Consider the following 20173-nt stretch of genomic DNA (forward strand, 5'->3'; position numbering starts at 1 on the left):
AGAGGGTAGAGAAAAAGTATTTTTACACCTGTAAAGAAGTAACACACATCATGTTATAGGCTAGAGCTAGTCACATGGCCACACCTTCCACCAGAAATTTTACTAAATGTTTATTATATGTCAAGCCTGTGACAACTGCTTGACATAAATTGTCTCCTTTATCTTCCCAACAACTTTATGAAGTACATACCTCTAAACATCTCTCCCATTTGCAGAGAGAGAGAAACTGAGGTCCGCAGAGGTTAAGTAACTTGCTGAAGATAAGACAGTAAGTGGTGGAACCTGGATTCAAACCCCAGAGTCTATCTTTGGAGCCTAAGCTCCCACCACCCCAATTTGCTGCCTCTCTGATCTGAGTTGGAACCATCAGAACCACAAAGATGGTGTAAAAACACTGAGCTTAAAAGAAATGTGGGTCAGCAGCTTGGTATCTTTTCTCCCAGGAAATTCTTGGGTTTCTATGCAAATTTGCTTAATTTCTACTAAGAGGCCTCCACCTTCACATGTCACTTGGGAAAAGGAATGTGGTGGGTGCTGGTATGGCTGCTATCAAATCCAGAGAATAGTTTATGTGGATAAAATGAAACAGCAACATATAACGTTTATCAAGGGCTTTCTATGTGCCAAGCTTATTCTTACTTCATTACATTTTTTAACCCTCATAACACACCTATGAGGTGTAGGTACCATCATCCACAGTTTACAGGTGGGGACATGGAGGCACAGAGAGGTTAGGAAAGTTGCCCAGAGCCACATGAGTGATTGGTGGAGGAGCCAGCAAACCTTTCGGGAAGGTATGGATGGGATTGAACAGTGCTTGGATTTTATTTTCTTGCCCAATCCTGTAACATGGTATCAGATGATTTTTAGGGAGGGTATCCGCTCTTTTTTTAGATGTGCTCCTTGATCTTTTAATTTAGAGCTTAAAGCAGCAGTAACATGGAAAAGGGGGAATTTGGAGACATGAAGGGACATGCCACTGATGTGGTTCTAGATAAAGGACACCTGGTGCAGTGTCCAGAGATGCAATGTTTTACATGTGAGCTGTCCATGAATGTTTTTAAAAACTTGAATATACTTGGTTCTTTCAAGTGTCTTAAATGGTCCTTTTCCTATCTTATTTACTTTACTTTGCACTTTTTTTTTCTAATAGTACGTGCCCCTAGTGAAAACTGAACCGAACAGCAGCAGATTCCTGACTCCCACCCCAGACCTGAATTTAAAAACTCTGGGATGAAGCCCAGCTGTCTGCATCTTAAAAGTCTTCTGGTGATTCTGATGAACACTCAGGATTACATGACATGTATTTTGTAGAGTATTCTATATTACCTTACTATAACCATACGCTTCAGGAAATTAATACTGATGCATTAATACCATCTTCCTCTCACAATCCATTTATATTCTGCCAATTTCCTCAATTTCCATGTCCTTTATAGCAAAGGGACAGCACCCAGACTCTTCCATTTCATTTATTTGTCATGTTCCTTTAAAATGTCCTTCAGATGGTAACAGTTGCTGAATCTTTCTTGGATTTTCATAGCCTTCACACTTTGAAGATGACATGCCAGTTATTTGGTACAGTGTTCCTCACTTTGCATTTGTCTGATGTTTCCCCATGAGTAGATTCAGGTTATGGACCGCTGTCAGAAATATCACAGATGTGATGCTGACTTTTTTCATTGCATCCCATCCGTTGATATACAATTTCAATTTGTTCTGCATTGATAAGATTTACTTCAGTTACTTGATTAAAGTGATGTCCATCAGACTTCTCCGCTGTAAAATTGCTTTTTTGTCTTTGTAATTAATAAGGATTTTATGGAGAAAAACTTTGAGATTATGTAAATACACTGTTCCTTATCAAGCTTTCCATTTACTTATTTAATTTGTTTGTTCATCAACCCTTCCACCCATCCATCCACCCATCCATCCATCCATGTTATGGTACTCATGAGTTCCCATTTTATTAAATGGTTGATTTTATTATTATAATAGTTATTGTAATGCTCAGATGATCTCAGATTGAACGAATTTCAAGGTTTCTTTCAAACCCCTTCAAGGTTGCTTCTGTGTCCTTTCAACATGTCCCATCATGTGTCGAGTCCTTCCATAATTTCTGGTGCAAAACGATGTCCCAGGCTCGTCTTACATTTTCCCTGTCCCACCTCTAGAACCAGTCTTTCTCTAAGGAGCCCTAATTACTTTTCCTTTTTTTTTTTCTTTTTAGTAGCAAATGATGTTAAAAATCAGGACCCGGGTACTAGGTGTGCTCAATGCTCCTAGGTGTTACTACTACCATTCCAGACCCACTCAGTGGACAGAGCTAGTGTGTTTGTGTGTGTGTGTGTGTATGTATGTGTAAACATTGTATCTTTATCTGTTTTAGTATTTATCTCTACATACTGAATACCATGATAGCTCTAATTCCAATCCAACACCACAGAGTTTGTTCTAGTTTTCTCTCTTTTCATATATGTAGCTCCCTGCTTTGATGGTGAGAAGTTGAATTCCTACAGTGTTAACTATTGGATATATTTGATCAACTTCCCAGTCTGTATAACCAGTTTCCCCTCTCCACTGCTGCCCTGCTCCATGAATGGACCCTCCCCATTCCCGCTTGGGCTCTGATACCCATGCTGACTGCTCAGACGCTCCTCATCCAACTTAGGCTTTGATACCTCAGGTGGATTACTTTCCTACACAGACGACCTTCCTACCCTGCTCAGACTCTGACATTTTATGCTGGGCTGACCTTCACATGCACCGTGGACAACCTCCTCACCAAGCTGTGGCTCTAATACCCTGCACAACTGCCCTCCTTGCCCTACTCATGCTTTGAAATTATATGCTGGGCTGGACTGCCAATCTTTTTCTCGCTCTTGCAAATGTCTTCCTCACCACACTTGGGCTCCAACAAACCATCTTGGACTGTTCCCCTCTGTCCTCTCCCAGGGGATCTCTGGGTCACTGTAAAGTCATGCATCCAGGGCTTTTGGATTGAATGGTTCAGGAAGGAATGGGAAGGAGAAGAAGGGAAAGAAGAAAATACACTGAGGTTTTAATATACTTTAAAGATCAACTTATTTATCTACCATGGTACATTTACTTTTAGCATTTGTTTAGGCAGGGTGCAAAGGCATTTTCATTTTATCATAAAGCTTAGGAAGCATATCTTGTTCTAAATAATGTCTGTATTATGTTTATTAGGTTCATAGAGGTGTTCCCAGTGGTATTTCTGCTCAGGGATGATTTGGTTAATATGGTAGGATAGAAAGATTTTTTTTATTGTTGTTCTCTGAAACTCCTTGATTTTTAACTCTGTACAACCTCGTTACTCTTGTTATTCATGTCATAATTGGAATATATCTGAGTTTCCTGCATGTTTTTTGCCCTCTCCAGACTCACTAAGGTCTCTGACTTGTGTCAGGACTTTTTCCTTCTCTGGCGCTCAGGTCCATGGATTCGGGTCTTTAGAAGCAGCAGCTAAGAAGAGGCTAAGATGCAAAGAAGTTATTTATAAGAAAAAAAGGCGTCATCAACTTTCAGTAAAGCAAATATGTGTTCCTAGAAAGCTGCATTCCAAATATGAAGTAAACCCAAGGCATACCTCAGATGAGTCAGATACAAGATTTGGAAGTAGGCTTGCTGAAGGAAGTTTCTTGTTTCTATAAACTACGCATGATGGAATTGGGGAAGGAGTGGGAGGAATGTGAGAGCTAAAGGGAAGAGGAAAAAGTAGAAAACACTCAGACCTGGGTTGGAGGAGTAGTGGTGGCATGACTGTCTTGTGGAGAGTACAAGGGAATCCTGGGTTGGTTGACTCTTGGTGTTATCACCAACAATGATTGGCCTGTCAGCCATGAGTGTCCAGGTCAAAGTGACACTTGTCAGGGCCATGGAGATTCTGTCCAGTCTCGTTCCTGGTCCCGATCAATTCTCGCTGCTGGTCAAGGGCCACTGTAAGTCTTAGGGAAATTATAACCCTCATGGGGTTGACATAGCAGTATGACGAGAAAGACTTGCCTCTTGGTCAAGGTGGGGCCAAGTAAGGTCTGGACAGAACCAGAGGGAATTGTCCCTTAGGTCAGGCCAGTGGCAAACTCACAATCCCTGTTATATTATTATTATAGATGTATTTGGAAATTAAAAATCAGCACAGAATAAAAAGTAAAATTCCCCTAACCCAATTCTGTTAGTGTTAATGAAAGCATATTCTAAATAATAAATGTATACCTCATTCATTGATTTATCACAACTTTAAATTATATTTTAACACTTTAGTCAAACAAATAAAGATGTAATTCATTTCCATTACCCTTTTTGTCTGACCCTTCTTTCCAATTTTATTCATTAATTTTCTAATTTCTAATCTCTGTGAGAAATTTATTTTTTTTTTTATTTTTTTATTTTTTTATGAATTTTTATTTATTTTTTTGTTACAGATATTTTACCTTTTTACCCCATTGGCACCCCCCACCCCACCCCCTCCACCCTGTCCCTGGCTTAGTTGTCCATGTCCATTGGTCATGCATACATGCATATAAGTTCTGTGGTTTATCTCTTCCCACCCCCCCACCCCCCATCCCCTCTTCTGAGGGATGTCAGTCTGTGCCCTACTTCCACGTGTCTGGGTCTACTGTATTCCTCAGACTGTTATGTTCATTATATTCCGTATATAAGTGAGATCATGTGGTATTTGTCTTTTTCTGCTTGGCTTCTTTCACTTAGGATAATACTTTCCAGGTCCCTCCATGTCGTCTCAAAGGATAAGAGATCTTTCTTTCTTACCGCTGCATAGTACTCCATTGTGTATATGTACCACAGCTTTTTGATCCATTCGTCTACTGGTGGACACTTGGGCTGTTTCCAGATCTTAGCTATTGTAAATAGTGCTGCTATGAACATGGGGGTACATATATTCTTCCTGATTGGTGTTTCAGGCTTCTTAGGGTATATTCCCAGCAGTGGGATCACTGGGTCAAATGGAAGTTCAATTTTTAATTTTTGAGGTAGCACCATATTGTTTTCCATAGCGGCTGCACCAGTCTGCATTCCCACCAGCAGTGTATTAGAGTTCCCTTTTCTCCACACCCTCGCCAACACTTGTTGTTTGATGATTTGTTGATGGCGGCCATTCTGACAGGTGTGAGGTGATACCTCATTGTTGTTTTAATTTGCATCTCTCGGATGATTAGTGATGTTGAGCATTTCTTCATATGTCTCCTGGCCATTTGTATGTCCTGTTTGGAGAGGTGTCTATTCAGCTCCTCTGCCCATTTTTTAATTGGGTTCTTTGTCTTCCTTTTGTGGAGTTGTGTGAGCTCTCTGTATATATTGGAAATTAACCCCTTATCTGATACATCATTGGCAATGATGTTCTCCCATACAGTGGGTTGCCTTTCCATTTTGATGATCGTTTCTTTTGCTGTGCAGAAGCTTTTTAGTTTGATGTAGTCCCATGTGTTCATTTTCTCCTTTATTTCTGTTGCCTTAGGTGATGTATCAGTGAAAATTCTGCTCCGTATGATGTCCGAAATTTTGTTGCCTACATTTTCTTCTAGAATTTTTATGGATTCACGGGTCACATTTAAGTCTTTTATCCATTTTGAGTTTATTTTTGTGTATGGTGTAAGTTGATGGTCGAGTTTCATTTTTTTGCATGTAGCTGTCCAATTTTCCCAACACCATTTATTAAAGAGGCTGTCTTTACTCCACTGTATGCTCTTGCCACCTTTGTCAAATATTAATTGAGCGTATTGCCTTGGGTCCATTTCTGGGTTTTCAGTTCTGTTCCACTGGTCTATATGCCTGTTCTTGTGCCAGTACCAGGCTGTTTTGGTTACAGTCGCTTTGTAGTATAACCTGATATCTGGTAATGTGATCCCTCCAACTTTGTTCTTCTTTTTCAAGATTGCTGTGGCTATTCGGGGTCTTTTTTGGTTCCATATGAACTTTTGAAGTATTTGTTCTAGTTCTATGAAATATGTCGTTGGTATTTTGATGGGGATTGCATTGAATCTATAGATTGCTTTGGGTAGTATGGACATTTTAATTATGTTAATTCTTCCAATCCATGAACAGGGTATGTTCTTCCACTTTTTTATATCTTCCTCTATTTCTTTTTTCAATGACCTGTAGTTTTCTGCAAATAGGTCCTTTACTTCTTTGGTTAAGTTTATTCCTAGGTATCGTAATTTTTTTGGAGCGATGGTAAATGGGATTGTTTTCTCAGTTTCTCTTTCTGTGAGTTCATCATTGATGTACAAGAATGCCGTCGATTTCTTGACGTTAATTTTGTATCCTGCTACTTTGCCAAATTCATTTATTAAGTCTAATAGATTTTTGATGGAGTCTTTAGGGTTTTCTATGTACAATATCATGTCATCTGCAAATAATGACAGTTTCACTTCCTCCTTTCCAATTTGGATCCCTTTTATTTTTTCTTCATGTCTGATTGCTGTGGCTAAGACTTCCAGTACAATGTTAAACAAGAGTGGCGAAAGTGGACATCCCTGTCTTGTTCCTGTTCTTAATGGAAATGTTTTTAGTTTCTGTCCATTGAGTATGATGTTGGCTGTAGGTCTTTCATATATGGCCTTTATTATGTCGAGATATGATCCCTCTATTCCTACATTGCTGAGCGTTTTTATCAGAAATGGATGCTGGATTTTGTCGAATGCTTTTTCAGCATCTATTGATATGATCATGTGGTTTTTATTCTTCATTTTGTTTATGTGGTGTATCACGTTTATTGATTTGCGAATATTGTACCAGCCTTGCATCCCTGGAATGAATCCCACTTGGTCATGGTGAATAATTTTTTTGATGTATTTCTGGATCCGATTTGCTAGTATTTTGTTCAGGATTTTGGCATCTATGTTCATCAGGGATATTGGCCTGTAGTTTTCTTTCTTCGTAGTGTCTTTTTCTGGTTTTGGAATTAGAATTATGCTGGCCTCATAGAACGTGTTTGGAAGTCTTCCTTCTTCTTGAATTTTTTGAAATAGTTTGAGGAGAATGGGTGTTAGTTCTTTTTTGAATGTTCGGTAAAACTCCCCCGTGAAACCATCTGGGCCTGGGCTTTTGTTTGCTGGGAGAGTCTTGATTACCTCTTCAATTTCCTTAGTTGTTATTGGTCTGTTCAAGTTTTCTGTCTCTTCCGGGAATAGTTTTGGGAGACTGTGTGTTTCTAGAAATTTGTCCATTTCGCTGAGATTGTCGAATTTGTTGCCATATAGTTGTTCATAGTAGTTGTTAACGATCTTTTGTATTTCCGTGGTGTTGGTTGTTACTTCTCCTCTTTCATTTCTGATTTTGTGTATTTGGGTTCTCTCTCTTTGTTTCTTGGTGAGTCTAGCTAAGGGTCCATCAATCTTGTTTATCTTTTCGAAAAACCAGCTCTTTGTTTCATTGATCCTTTGAATTGTTTTTTTGGTCTCTATGTCATTTATTTCTGCTCTGATCTTTACTATTTCCTTCCTTCTACTTGCTCTGGGGTTTTCTTTTTGTTTGCTTTCTAATTCTTTAAGTTGTGAGGTTAGACAGTCAATTAGAAATTTTTCTTGTTTTTTGAGGTAGGCCTGTAGTGCTATGAACTTCCCTCTCAGAACTGCTTTCGCTGCATCCCATAGATTTTGTGTTGTTGTGTGTTCATTTTCATTGGTTTCCAGGAAGTTTTTGATTTCTTCCTTGATCTCCTCGGTGACCCATTCATTGTTTAATAACATGCTATTTAGCCTCCATGTGTTGAAATGTCTTTGCATGTTCTTGTTGCAGTTGATTTCTAGTTTCATGCCATTGTGATCTGAGAAGATGCTTGATATGATTTCAATCTTCTTGAACTTGTAGAGATTTAGTTTGTGTCCTATCATGTGGTCTATCTTTGAGAATGTCCCATGTGCACTTGAGAAGAATGTGTATTCTGTAGTTTTGGGGTGTAATTCTCTGTAGATATCTATTAAATCCATTTGGTCTAGTGCTTCATTTAGAGTCTCTGTTTCCTTGCTAATTTTTTGCCTAGAGGATCTATCCAGTGCTGTCAACGGGGTGTTGAAGTCCCCAGCTATGATTGTATTGTTGTCGATTTCTCCTTGGAAGTCCTCCAGAAGATTTTTAATATATTTTGGTGCTCCTATATTGGGTGCATATATGTTTATCAAGGTTATATCTTCCTGTTGGATAGATCCTTTCAATATTATGTAGTGGCCGTCTTTGTCTCTAGTTATGGTCTTCATTTTGAAATCTATTTTATCAGATATGAGAATTGCTACCCCAGCTTTTTTTTGCTTTCCATTTGCTTGGAAAATTTTTTTCCATCCCTTCACTTTCAACCTATGTGAGTCTTTTGTTGAGAGATGGGTCTCTTGTAAACAACATATAGATGAGTCATGCTTTCTTATCCAATCAGCTACTCTGTGTCTCTTTATGGGAGCATTCAGTCCATTTACGTTTAAGGTGATTATTGATATGTACTTATTTATTGCCATTTTTGTTTAGTGTGGTTCTATTTTTGTTCCCATTTCTACTGCTAATTACAGCAGTCCTTTTAACATTTCTTGCAGTGCTGGTTTGGTGCTAATGTATTCCCTTAGCTTTTTTTTGTCTGGGAAGCTCTTTATTTGATCTTCTATTTTGAATGATAGCCTTGCTGGGTAGAGTAGTCTTGGATTCAGATTCTTGTTTTTCATGACTTTGATTACTTCATGCCATTCCCTTCTGGCCTGTAGTGTTTCTTGTGAGAAGTCAGCTGAGAGCCTTATGGGGTTCCCTTTGTAGGTAACCTGTTGCTTATCTCTTGCTGCTTTTAGGATTCTCTCTTTGTCTTTAATTTGTGGCATTTTAATTACTATGTGTCTTGGTGTGGGCCTGTTTGGGTTCTTCTTACTTGGGACTCTCTGTGCTTCTTGAACTTGAATGCCTTCTTCCTTCACCAAATTAGGGAAGTTTTCTCTCACTATTTTTTTGAATATATTCTCTATCCCTTGCTCCTTTTCTTCTTCTTCGGGGACTCCTATGATGCGAATATTATTACGTTTCCAGTTGTCCCATAGTTCTCTTAAGCTGTCTTCCTGTTTTTTAATAGTTTTTTCCTTTTGTTTTTCTGATTGGTTGATTTTTTCTACCCTGTCTTCTAATTCGCTGATCCGGTCCTCAGCTTCCCCTACTCTGCTTTTTAAACCTTCCAATGTGTTTTTCATTTCGGATATGTCATTTTTTATCTCTTCTTGTTGGTTTTTAATTTCCATTTGGCTTATTTTCAGTGTCTCTATGTCCTTACTCATGCTGTTCAGCTTCCTCAAGATCATGGCTCTGAATTCTAGCTCTGTTAACATGCCTAATTGCTCCACATTGATCTCATCTTCGGTGGAGGTGGTTTGCTCTTTCATTTGGCTTCTGTTTCTGTGTTTCACCATTTTAGCTATCACTCTGGGCTTTGGAGCCTGTCAAGTTCTCCCTGTGGGTGTTGGTGTTCTGCTGTTTGTGGCTCCCTCTCCTGTGTTTAGATGAGCGAGGGAGGACCCGCGTTGAACACCACTGTCAAGTCTTACTTTCCTGGTTAAAGCTGCCAGCCCAGGAAACGTACTGTTATCCTCTAGCTTTTTGCCTGGAAGCTAGCAGTCTAGGTTAATTGATGAGTTTTGGGTTGTCAGTTGATTGAAAAACTCCCTCTGGTGCTCAGCCAAGGGGCTTTCACGAGGGTGGGGCAGATGCTGGTCCTTAGTGAGCCTCAATTAACACTTCAATGGCCCACAGGGTGGGGTTGGATCTCCGAGGGAGGGGCTGCTGCCTCTCTCAGAGCCCTGGGAAGAAGCAATGTGGCCACCGTCCTGAGTGGCTGCACTCAGCCAAAGCTCCGAGAGCCCTCCAAACCCCGAGTGTCCCGACACAGTTCCAGTCCAGACTGCCCTCCCTCTGCCGGAGCCCAAGGTGAGTGGCTGTGGCTGTTTTAGCCTCAGTCCCGGCTGCGCTGTGGGGCCGCCTGGGAGTGTAACCCGCGGGCGCCGCTTATAGCTGAGGTCGCTGCCGAGCTGCCGACCTTGGGCTCCCAGCCCCGTCTCGCGCCTTCGCAAGCCTACCGGGATGGAGTCAGTGTCCCTCGTTGTATGGTCCTCGCAAGCTGCTTTTCTGTTGGTTTTTCCCGTCGATTTGTCTGTGTTATAGTTGTAATTCCAGTTTGGTTCTGGGAGACGGTCTGTGTAGCTCCGTTCACTCCGCCGCCATTTTTCGGTCTCCTCTGTGAGAAATTTAGTGCCCTAACACTTCCCACTGTATTTCCATCCACCTCTCAGCCTGTTAATCATACAAATACATTTTTCTTGACAAGATTTTGTAGTATTTTCAGTATATTATGTTTTAATTAAGTAAACTATGAAGATTCAATAGCATTTATAATATTTATTGTAGGGCTAGGTAGTATTAGAACTTTTTAGTGTTATTAGAAAAAAAAATGTAATAGATCAATAAACTTGGGCCTTTCAAAGGAAGATAGTGCAAGTTTCAAGGACTCTTTCAAAATTATGCCTTGGTTTACTTCATATTTGGGATACAGCTTTCTAGGAACACAGATTGCTTTCCTGAGAGTTTATAATTGCCTTCTTTTATTTCTTACTGACTAGAGGAACAAATGCCTTCTATACCATATACCTAAGCTCATTCAGCTTTTTAAACAAACCACTTGAATTCCCTCTTTCTAGGCCTACTGCACAGATGTCAGCCTGGGAGTTCTTTTCATTATATTTTAAATTGAGTATATAGTTTCTAGGATTTTACTTTTTCTTTAATTACTTTTTCTATGCTTTGTTTTAGTGAATTATACTCTCAATACATTTTTAAAAAAATATTTATGGAAGTTAAACTTTCTAAGTTAAAGCATGTCTTTCATCTGTTTTGGGAAATTACCTTTGGTTATTTCTGTGATTAATCCATTCCTTGTATATTTTTGGTTCTTCTCTTTGAACTCCTGTTGGATGTATGTGGCCCTCTTGGATCAATCCTGTTTTATCTTCTCTCTTCTTTTCTTTCATTTTCCAGCATTATTGAGCTATAAATAACAAATAAAAATTGTGTATATTTAAAGTGTACAACAACATGTTAGTTTGATAGATTGTAAAATGATTACCACAGTGAAGCTAATTAACACACAGTCAACTTTTATTTGGTGTAGTGAGAACACTTTGAATCTATTTACTCTTGTAGCAAATTTCAAATATACTACACAGTATTATTAACTATGTCACCATACTATAAATTAGGGCCCTAGAATTTATTCATTATATCATTGAAAGTTTGTATCCTTTGACTTACCTCTCTCAATCCCCTCACCCTGTCCCTCCAGTCATCACAGTAATAACTCTCTAGCATATTGTCCTCCAGGGTCATCCATGTTGTCACAAATGGCAAAACTTCCTCCTCTTTAAGCTAAATAATATTCCATTATATATATAAAATCTCACATGTTCTTTATCCATTCATCTGTTAATGGACTCCTAGGTTGTCTCTAATCTGGCTATTGTGAATAATGCTGCTGTGAACATAGGTGTGTAGATATCTTTCGAGATACTGATATAATTTCCTTTGGATATATATCCAATAGTGGGATTATTGGATCATATATAGTTCTAATTTTAATTTTTTGAGGACCCTCAAAGCTGTTTCCATAATGGTTGTGCCAATTTACATTTCTATCAACAGTGTAAAGGATTTCCTTTTTACCACATCCTTGCCAATACTTGTTGTCTCTTGTCTTTTTTTGAAAATATTTTTTCTTTTATTGATTTTTGTTTTTTAGAGAGAGGAGAGAGACATAGAAACATTGATGAGAGAGAACATGGATTGGTCACCTCTTTCATGCTCCCCATTGGGGATTTGGCCCACAATCTGGGCATGTGCCCTGAATGGGAATTGAACCAGCGATCTCTTGGTACATGGGCTGACACTCAATCACTGAGCCACACGGGCCGGGAGTTTCTCGTCTTTTCGATAGTAGCCATTAAAACAGGTGTGAGTAATATTTCATTGTGGTTTTGATAAGCTTTTCCCTTTTTATGTACCTACTGGCCATTTGTATGTTGTCTGGAAAAATGTCTTTCAGGTTCTTGGCCCATTTTTAATAGAGTTATTATATTTTATTGTTATTGAGTTCCTTATATATTTTGGATATTAACCCTTTATCAGAGATATGGTTTGCAAATGCTTTCTCTCATTCCATACATTGCATTTTAATTTTGTTGATGGTTTCCTTTGCTGTGAAGAAGTTTTTAGTTTGATATAATCCCACTTGGTTTGGGGGTTTTTATTTGCTTTTGCTTTTGTTGATTGCGCTTTTGGTGTCAAATCCAAAAACCCAAACCAATGTTAAAGAGATTTTCTCTATGTTTTCTTCTAAGAGTTTTATAGTTTCAAGTCTTATGTTTAAGTCTTTAATCCAGTTTGAGTTGATTTTTGTATTTGATATAAGGTAAAGACCTAATTTCATTCTTTGGCATATGGTATTCTGTTTCCCAGCACCATTTATTGAAGAAACCATTCTTTTTCAATTATGTATTTTTGGGACCCTTGTCATAGATTAGTTGATATGTGTAGTTTATGTCTGGGTTTTTAACTCTGTTCTGTATATGCTGGTACCATAATGTTCTGATTACTCTAGCTTTATAATATGGTTTGAAATTAGTAAGTGTGATGCCTTCAGCTTTTGTTCTAATTTTTGAAGATTTCTTTGGCTTTTTGGGTGTGTGTGTGTGTGTGTGTGTGTAATATTATACAAATTTTAGATTTAAAAACATTTCTGTGAAAATGAAATTGGAATTTTGATAGGGATATCTTTGGGTAATATGGACATTTTTTTACAATATAAATTCTTCCGTTTTAACAATGCAGGATACCCTTCCATTTATTTAGGTCTTCTATTCCTTCATCAATGTCTTACAGTTTTCAGTGTGCAGATCTTTTACCTCCTTGGTTAAGTTTATTCTTATTCATGCTATTATAAATGGGACTGTTTTCTTAATTTTCTTTTTAGTTAGGTCACTGTTAGTATTTAGAAATGCAATTGATTTTTATTTATTTATCTTGTATCCTGTAACTTTACTGAATTTGTTTACTAGTTCTAACAGTTTCTTGGTGGAGTCTTTAGGTTTTCTTATCTATGAGCTCATATCATTTGTTAACAGAGACAGTTTTACTTCTTCCTTTATAGTTTAATTGACTTTTTTTTTTTTTTTTTTTAATCTTATCGCCCTGCTTTAGGACTTCCAGTACTATGAATAAAGGTGTTGAGAGTGGACATCCTTGTCTTATTACCGATCTTAGAGGAAAATCTTTGCACCTTTCACCATTGTGTATAAAATTAGTTGTGGATTTGTCATATACTATGTTGAGGTATGGTCTTTCTATATTCAATATGTTGAGAATTTTTATCCTGAAACAATGTTGGATTTTGTCAAATGCTTTTCCTGCATCTATATAGATGATCATATGTTTTTTTATCCTTCATCTTGTTAATGTGGTGTATCAAATTTGTTAATCCATACTTGCATCTAAGGGATAAATCCCACTTGACCATGGTGTATGATACTTTTAATGTGTATTAATTTTAGTTTGTTAGTATTTTGTTAAGGATATTTTATCTACATTTATCAGAGATTTGGCCTGTAAATTTCTCTTATTTTAATGTAGTGTAAGGGTAATGCTGACCACAGTGAATGAGATATAATTTAATTATTTTGGAAGAGTTTGGGAAGGATTGGATTGGAATTAATTCTCTTTAAATGTTAGGTAGAATTTACCCCTGAAGCCATCTGGTACTTGGCTCTTTTTCTTGTTGGAAAGTGTTTGATTACTAAATTAATCTCTTCATTTATTATTATTAGTCTGTTCAGATTTTCTATTTTTTTGATGATTCAATCTTGGTAGGTTGTATGTTTCTAGAAATTTAGCCATTTCTTCTAGGTTATCCAATTAATTTGTGTATAACTTTCTATAGTAGTCTGTTATGAGTCTTTGTATATTTGTATCAGTTATAATGTCTCCTCCTTCATTTACAACTTTATTTAGCTGAGTTATTTTTCTAGTTTTCTTAGTAAGTATAGATAAAGATTTGTCAATTTTGTTTAGCTTTTCAAAAACAGCAACAACTCAGTTTTAGTGTTTCTTTAAAGTTGTCTTTCTAGTCCCTATTTTCTTTAATTCTACTGTAATCTTTATTAATCCTTATGCTGACTTTGGGCTTGGTATGTTCTCTGTTTAGTTTCTTGAGATGTAAAGTTAGGTTGTTTATTTTATTTATTTATTTTTAAATATGCTTTTATTGATTTTTTTTAGAGAGAGAAGAAGGGAGAGGGAGAGATAGAAACATTGATGTGAGAGAGAAACATTGATCAGCTACCTCCTGTACACCCTTCTGGGGATCAAGCCCACAAACCGGGCATGTGCCCTGACCGGGAATTGAATCAGGACCTCTCAGTCCATTGGACGACGCTCAATCCACTGAGCCACACCAGCCAGCAGGTTGTTTATTTTTTAATATTTCTTCTTCTTTTTTTTTTTTAAATGTAGGCATTTATTGTTACAAACTTTCCTTTAGAACTGCTTTCGCTTCATTTCATAAGTTTTGGTGAGTTGTGTTTTCATTTTCATTTGTCTCAAGATACTTTCTGGTTTCTCTTTCGGCTTCTTCTTTGGTCCAGTGGTTGTTCAGGAATGTGGTGTTTATTTTCCACATATTTGTGAATTTTTCTCCTTGTTATTGATTTTTAGTTTCATAACAGTGAAAAAGATACCTGATATAATTTTAATCTTCTTAAATTTGTTAAGACTTGCTTTATGGCCCAACAGATGATTTGTATTGTAGAATGTCCTCTGTGTGCTTGAGAAAAACGTGTATCCTGCTGCTGTTGTGTAGAATGTTTTATATATGTCTGTCAGGATCATTTAATCTTTAGTGTTATTCAAATCTACTATTTATTTTTTGATTTATATCTGGGTATTCTAAAGTTGGGTATCAAAATCCCCTACTATTATTGTAATGCTCTCTATTTCTCCTTTTAGTTCTGTTAATATTTGCTTTATATTTTTAGGTGTTTCAATATGAGTGTCTATATAATTTATAATTCTTACATTTATTTGTGAATTGATACCTTTATCACCGTATATTGACTTCTGACTTTTGTGACTGATTTAGACTGAAAGTTTATTTTATATAATATATGTATACCATTCTTGTTCTTTCTGGTTACCATTTACTTGGAATATCTTTTCCCATGTATTTCCATCTATGTGTGTCCTTAAAGCTGAAGTGAATCTCTTATAGGCGGTATATTAGCATATTGTTGGATCTTGTGTTTTTTTTTTTTTTAAAGAATAGTCCATTGACTTTTAGAGAGAGAGGAAGGGAGAAGAGAGAAACATTGATGTGAGACTGCAACATCGATTGGCTGCCTCCCACATGCCTCCCACCAGGGATGGAGCCTACAACCTGGGAATGTGCTTTGCCCAGAAATCGAACCAGCAACTTCTCAGTGCACAGGACGACACCCAACCAACTGAGCCACACCGGGGACTTGTTTTTTATTTATTCAGCCACTCTATGTTTTTTGATTGGAGATGTTAATCCATTTATATTGAAAGTAATTATTGATGGGTAAGGACTCACTATTGCCATTTTATTGTGTGTGTGTCCATTTTGTAGTTCCTTTCTTTTTCTCTCTCTCTTCTTTTGTGATTTATTTATTACTTTTGTAGTGGTGTCCATAAATTTCTTTCTCTTTATGTTATGTGTGTCTATTAGAAGTTTTTTTCCTTTTTGGTTGTCATGAAGCTTATATAGAATATATTATAGATATATAACAGTCTATTTTAAACTGATAATAATTTATCTTCAGGCACACACCAAAGTTCTACCTTTTTACTTCCCCACCTCCTACCTTTCATGTTATTGATATCACATTTTATATATTTTTATATTGTGTATCTAATAACAAATTGTAGCTATGGTTTTTTAAAAAAATACTATTGTCTTTTAACTTTTATATTAGAGATAAACATGATTTACATACCACCATAACACTATTAGAGTATTCTGAATTTGACTATATATTTACCTTTGCCAGTGAACATTATACTTTTATATATTTTCATGTTATTACCTAGCATACTTTAATTTCAACGTGAAGAACTCCTTTTAGGATTTCTTGTAAGACATCTAGAAGTGATGCATTTCCTTAGCTTTTGTTTGTCTGGGAATGTCTTTATCTGTCCTTCATCTGTGAAGGACAGTGTACAAGGTATAGTATTCCTGGTTTGCATTTTTAAAAAATTTCACCACTTTGAATATAACATTCAACTCCCTCCTGGCCTGAAAGTCTTCTGCTGAGAAGTCTACTGATGGCATTATGGAGGTTCTCTTGTATATGATGAGTCATCTTTCATTTACTAATTTCCAAATGTTTTGCTCTCTATGTTTTGACTTTTAACTTTTTTTTTTTCAAAGTAAAAGAGAAAGTTTATTTAGACTGTTTCAGAGGTAGTAGAAGTCAACCATCTGGGCTACATTGGAAAGAAACAAGTTACAGAAGTACCTTAGGTGAGGGAAAGGCAAAGGCAACTTGCCTGGGCAGGGGGGGGAGAGGGTGTGGGAAGGGCACAGGTGCGCTCCCAAGGGGGAGAGTACGCCTGAATTTTAACATTTTGGTTATAATGTGTCTTGGGGTAATCTTCTTTGGATTTATCTTGCTTTGGTACTTCCTGTATCTGGATGTCCGTATCTCTCTTCTCCCTAGATTTAGGAAGTTTACAGCTATTATTTATTTAAATAAGCTCCCCTCATCCCTTTCTTTCTCTTTCTGAGACTCTCAAGATACAAATGTTAGTTGTTTTGATGGTATCTTCTCTCTTTTTCTTCCTTTCTTTCTTTTTATTCTTCTAACTTGCTAATTTTAAATGACCTATTTTTAAATTTACTGATTCTTTCTTCTGCTTTGCCAAGTCTGCTGTTGAAGCCCCCAACTGACATTTTTTTGGTTTTGTTTTGTTTTATCACTTAGCTCCAGGATTTCTGTTTGCTTCTTTTTTTATGTTTTTTTCTTTCTTTATTAAACTTCTCATTTTGCTCTTGCATAGTTTTCCTTATTTTATTTAATTTTAAAACTGTGCTCTCTTGCATTTCATTGAGTTTCTTTAAGATTATTATTTTGGATTCTTTGTCATAGATCTTCATTTTTTTGGAGGGGTCAGTTATTGGAAGTTTTGTTAGTTTCCTCTGGTGGTGATATGTTTGCCTGATTCTTCATTATCTGTGTAGCTTTGCTTTAGTGTCTGTGCATTTGAAGGAGCAAACACTTCTAGTCTTTACAGACTAGTTTTGGCAGGTAAATACCTTCTTCTCTTGGTTCCTTGGGTCGATGGCATTACCTTTGGAGTTGAAGTTGTACTGGGTTGAAGCCAGGTCATGAGGTTGCTGCTGGGACCACAGGTCGGTCTGAAGTTTGTGGGCTTCTTACCGAGAGCACAGGTGGATGTGGATTCTGTCTGGCCCCTGGGTGGATAGGTCTGCCTCCAGGACTTATTCAGTAGATTGAACTCCAGAGGCACGAACAGGCATGTCTCCTGGTGGGCCCTGGGCATGTGGAGGACTGCTTGTGGGCGTTGGCTGGGAGGGTTTGGAGCCAAGTGATAGGTGCGTTTCAGGATCTGCTGTCAGACTGGGGTTATTTGGCTGCCTCTAGGGGCACAGATGGGGCTTGTTACCCAGCTGGTCCCTATATTGGCAGGACTTCTCATGAACTGTGGCTGGGAGGTACTGGAGCTTATTTATAGGGCCACTTAAAAAATCTACTCTTGGACTAAGTTTGGCAGACTTGTCTTCAGGGACTCCCAGACTATGGCTCACAGGGGCTGGAGCTGGGTCACAGTGCTTCAAGGTTCACATCTGGAACTGAGATTGCAGGGCTATTACCTGAGGCAAAGGTGGATGTGAGTCCTTTCAAGTCCTTTGCTTTATGATGCTAGTGGAAGGTCCAAGTCAAATGGGGTTGTGGCCAAATCCTTAGGGGTACAGAGCTGTTTTTAGGTCTGCAGCTTGGATGACAGTTGAAGTCAGCCACCTGGGCACAGGCCTCCTTCTTAGAATGGCCCTCTGTGGTGTTGGACTCATCAGGTTTTATAGTCTCCTACCTGGATCCCAAAGCTCCCACAAATGTCCTTTTGTCCATAGATTTCTGCCAAAGTATTGTTGCTGAGAGGGATATGGGCGGAGGACCTCCTGTCCTGTCATCCTGCTGATGTCACTCTTCCCTGACTTATTTTTTTAAACTTATCTTTATTTATTTATTTTTAAAATTAATTAATTTATTTTTGTTACAGGTGTTTCTCCTTTTCCCCCCACTGATTCTCCCCTCCTCCTACCTCCCCACCCTGCCCCACCTTTGTTGTCCATGTCCATTGTCCATATATACATGCATTTAAGTTCTGTGGTTTATCTCCCCCCTCCCCACCCCTTCTTCAGGGGATTGTCAGTCTGTACCCCATTTCCACGTCTCTGGGACTACCCCATTCCTCAGACTGTTATGTTCATTATATTCCACAAATAAGTGAGATCATGTGATATTTGTCTTTCTCTGCTTGGCTTGTTTCACTTAGGATAATACTTTCCAGGTCCCTCCATGTTGTCTCAAAGGATAAGAGATCTTTCTTTCTTACAACTGCGTAGTCCTCCATTGTGTATATGTACCACTGCTTTTTTATCCATTCGTCTACTGATGGACACTTGGGCTGTTTCCAGATCTTAGCTATTGTAAATAGTGTTGCTACAAACACAGGAGTACATATATTCTTTCTGATTGGTGTATCAGGCTTCTTAGGGTATATTCCTAGAAGCGGGATCACTGGGTCAAATGGAAGATCAATTTTTAATTTTCTGAGGTAACACCATAGTGTTTTCCATAGTGGCTGCACCAGTCTGCATTCCCATCAGCAGTGTACCAGAGTCCCCCTTTCTCCACACCCTCGCCAACACTTGTTGTTTGATGATTTGTTGATGGCGGCCATTCTGACAGGTGTGAGGTGATACCTCACTGTTGTTTTAATTTGCAGATGATCAGCTCTCTGATGATTAGTGATGTTGAGCATTTCTTCATATGTCTCTTAGCCATTCGTATGTCCTATTTGGAGAGGTGTCTATTTAGTTCCTCTGCCCATTTTCTAATTGGGTTCTTTGTCTTCCTTCTGTTGAGTTGTATGAGCACTCTCTATATATTGAAAATTAACCCCTTATCTGATATATCATTGGCAATTATTCTCTTCCATACAGTAGGTTGCCTTTCCATTTTGATGATTGTGTCTTTTTCAGTGCAGAAGCTTTTTAGTTTGATGTAGTCCCATGTGTTCATTTTCTCCTTTGTTTCTTTTGCCTTAGGTGAGGTATCAGTGAAAATTCTACTGCGTATGATGTCCGAAATTTTGTTGCCTACATTTTCTTCTAGGATTTTTATGGATTTATGAGTCACATTTAAGTCCTTTATCCATTTGAGTTTATTTTTGTGTATGGTGTAAGTTGATGGTGTAGTTTCATTTTTTTGCATGTAGCTGTCCAATTTTCCCAACACCATTTATTAAAGAGGCTGTCCTTACTCCACTGTATGCTCTTGCCCCTTTTGTCAAATATTAATTGAGCCCTGTCCTTTTTTCTGTGCTTTGACTTTTTACTTTTCAGTCTGGTAATTTTTTAAAAATGTTTTTTAATTAATTTTATTCCAAATTAATTAATTAATATTTTAGAGAGAAAGGAAGGGAGAGAGACATAGAAACATCAATGCAAGGGAAACATTGTTTGGCTGACTCCTGCATACCTCCTACTGGGAATCGAGCCACCACCTGGGCATGTGCCCTGACCAGGAATCAAACCAGGACCTCTCAGTCCATGGGACTATGTTCAATCCACTGAGCCACACTGAGCACGCCAATCTGGTAATTTTTTAAGTGTTTTCATGCAGTGATTCTATGGAATATTTTATTTTTGCAATAAAATTTCTATTTTTATGTTTAATTAAATTAATTGAGTAAATAAATTTATCTTCATTGTTGAAGGTATTGCAGGTGTTCCCTCTTCCCTGACCCCACCTTTCTCCTGCCTTTTCCACATTATTGTCTATGTCCATTGATTATGCATATATACACA

This window comes from Molossus molossus, unplaced genomic scaffold (genome assembly GCF_014108415.1).
Source record: "Molossus molossus isolate mMolMol1 unplaced genomic scaffold, mMolMol1.p scaffold_m16_p_11, whole genome shotgun sequence".
Classification (NCBI taxonomy): Eukaryota; Metazoa; Chordata; class Mammalia; order Chiroptera; family Molossidae; genus Molossus; species Molossus molossus.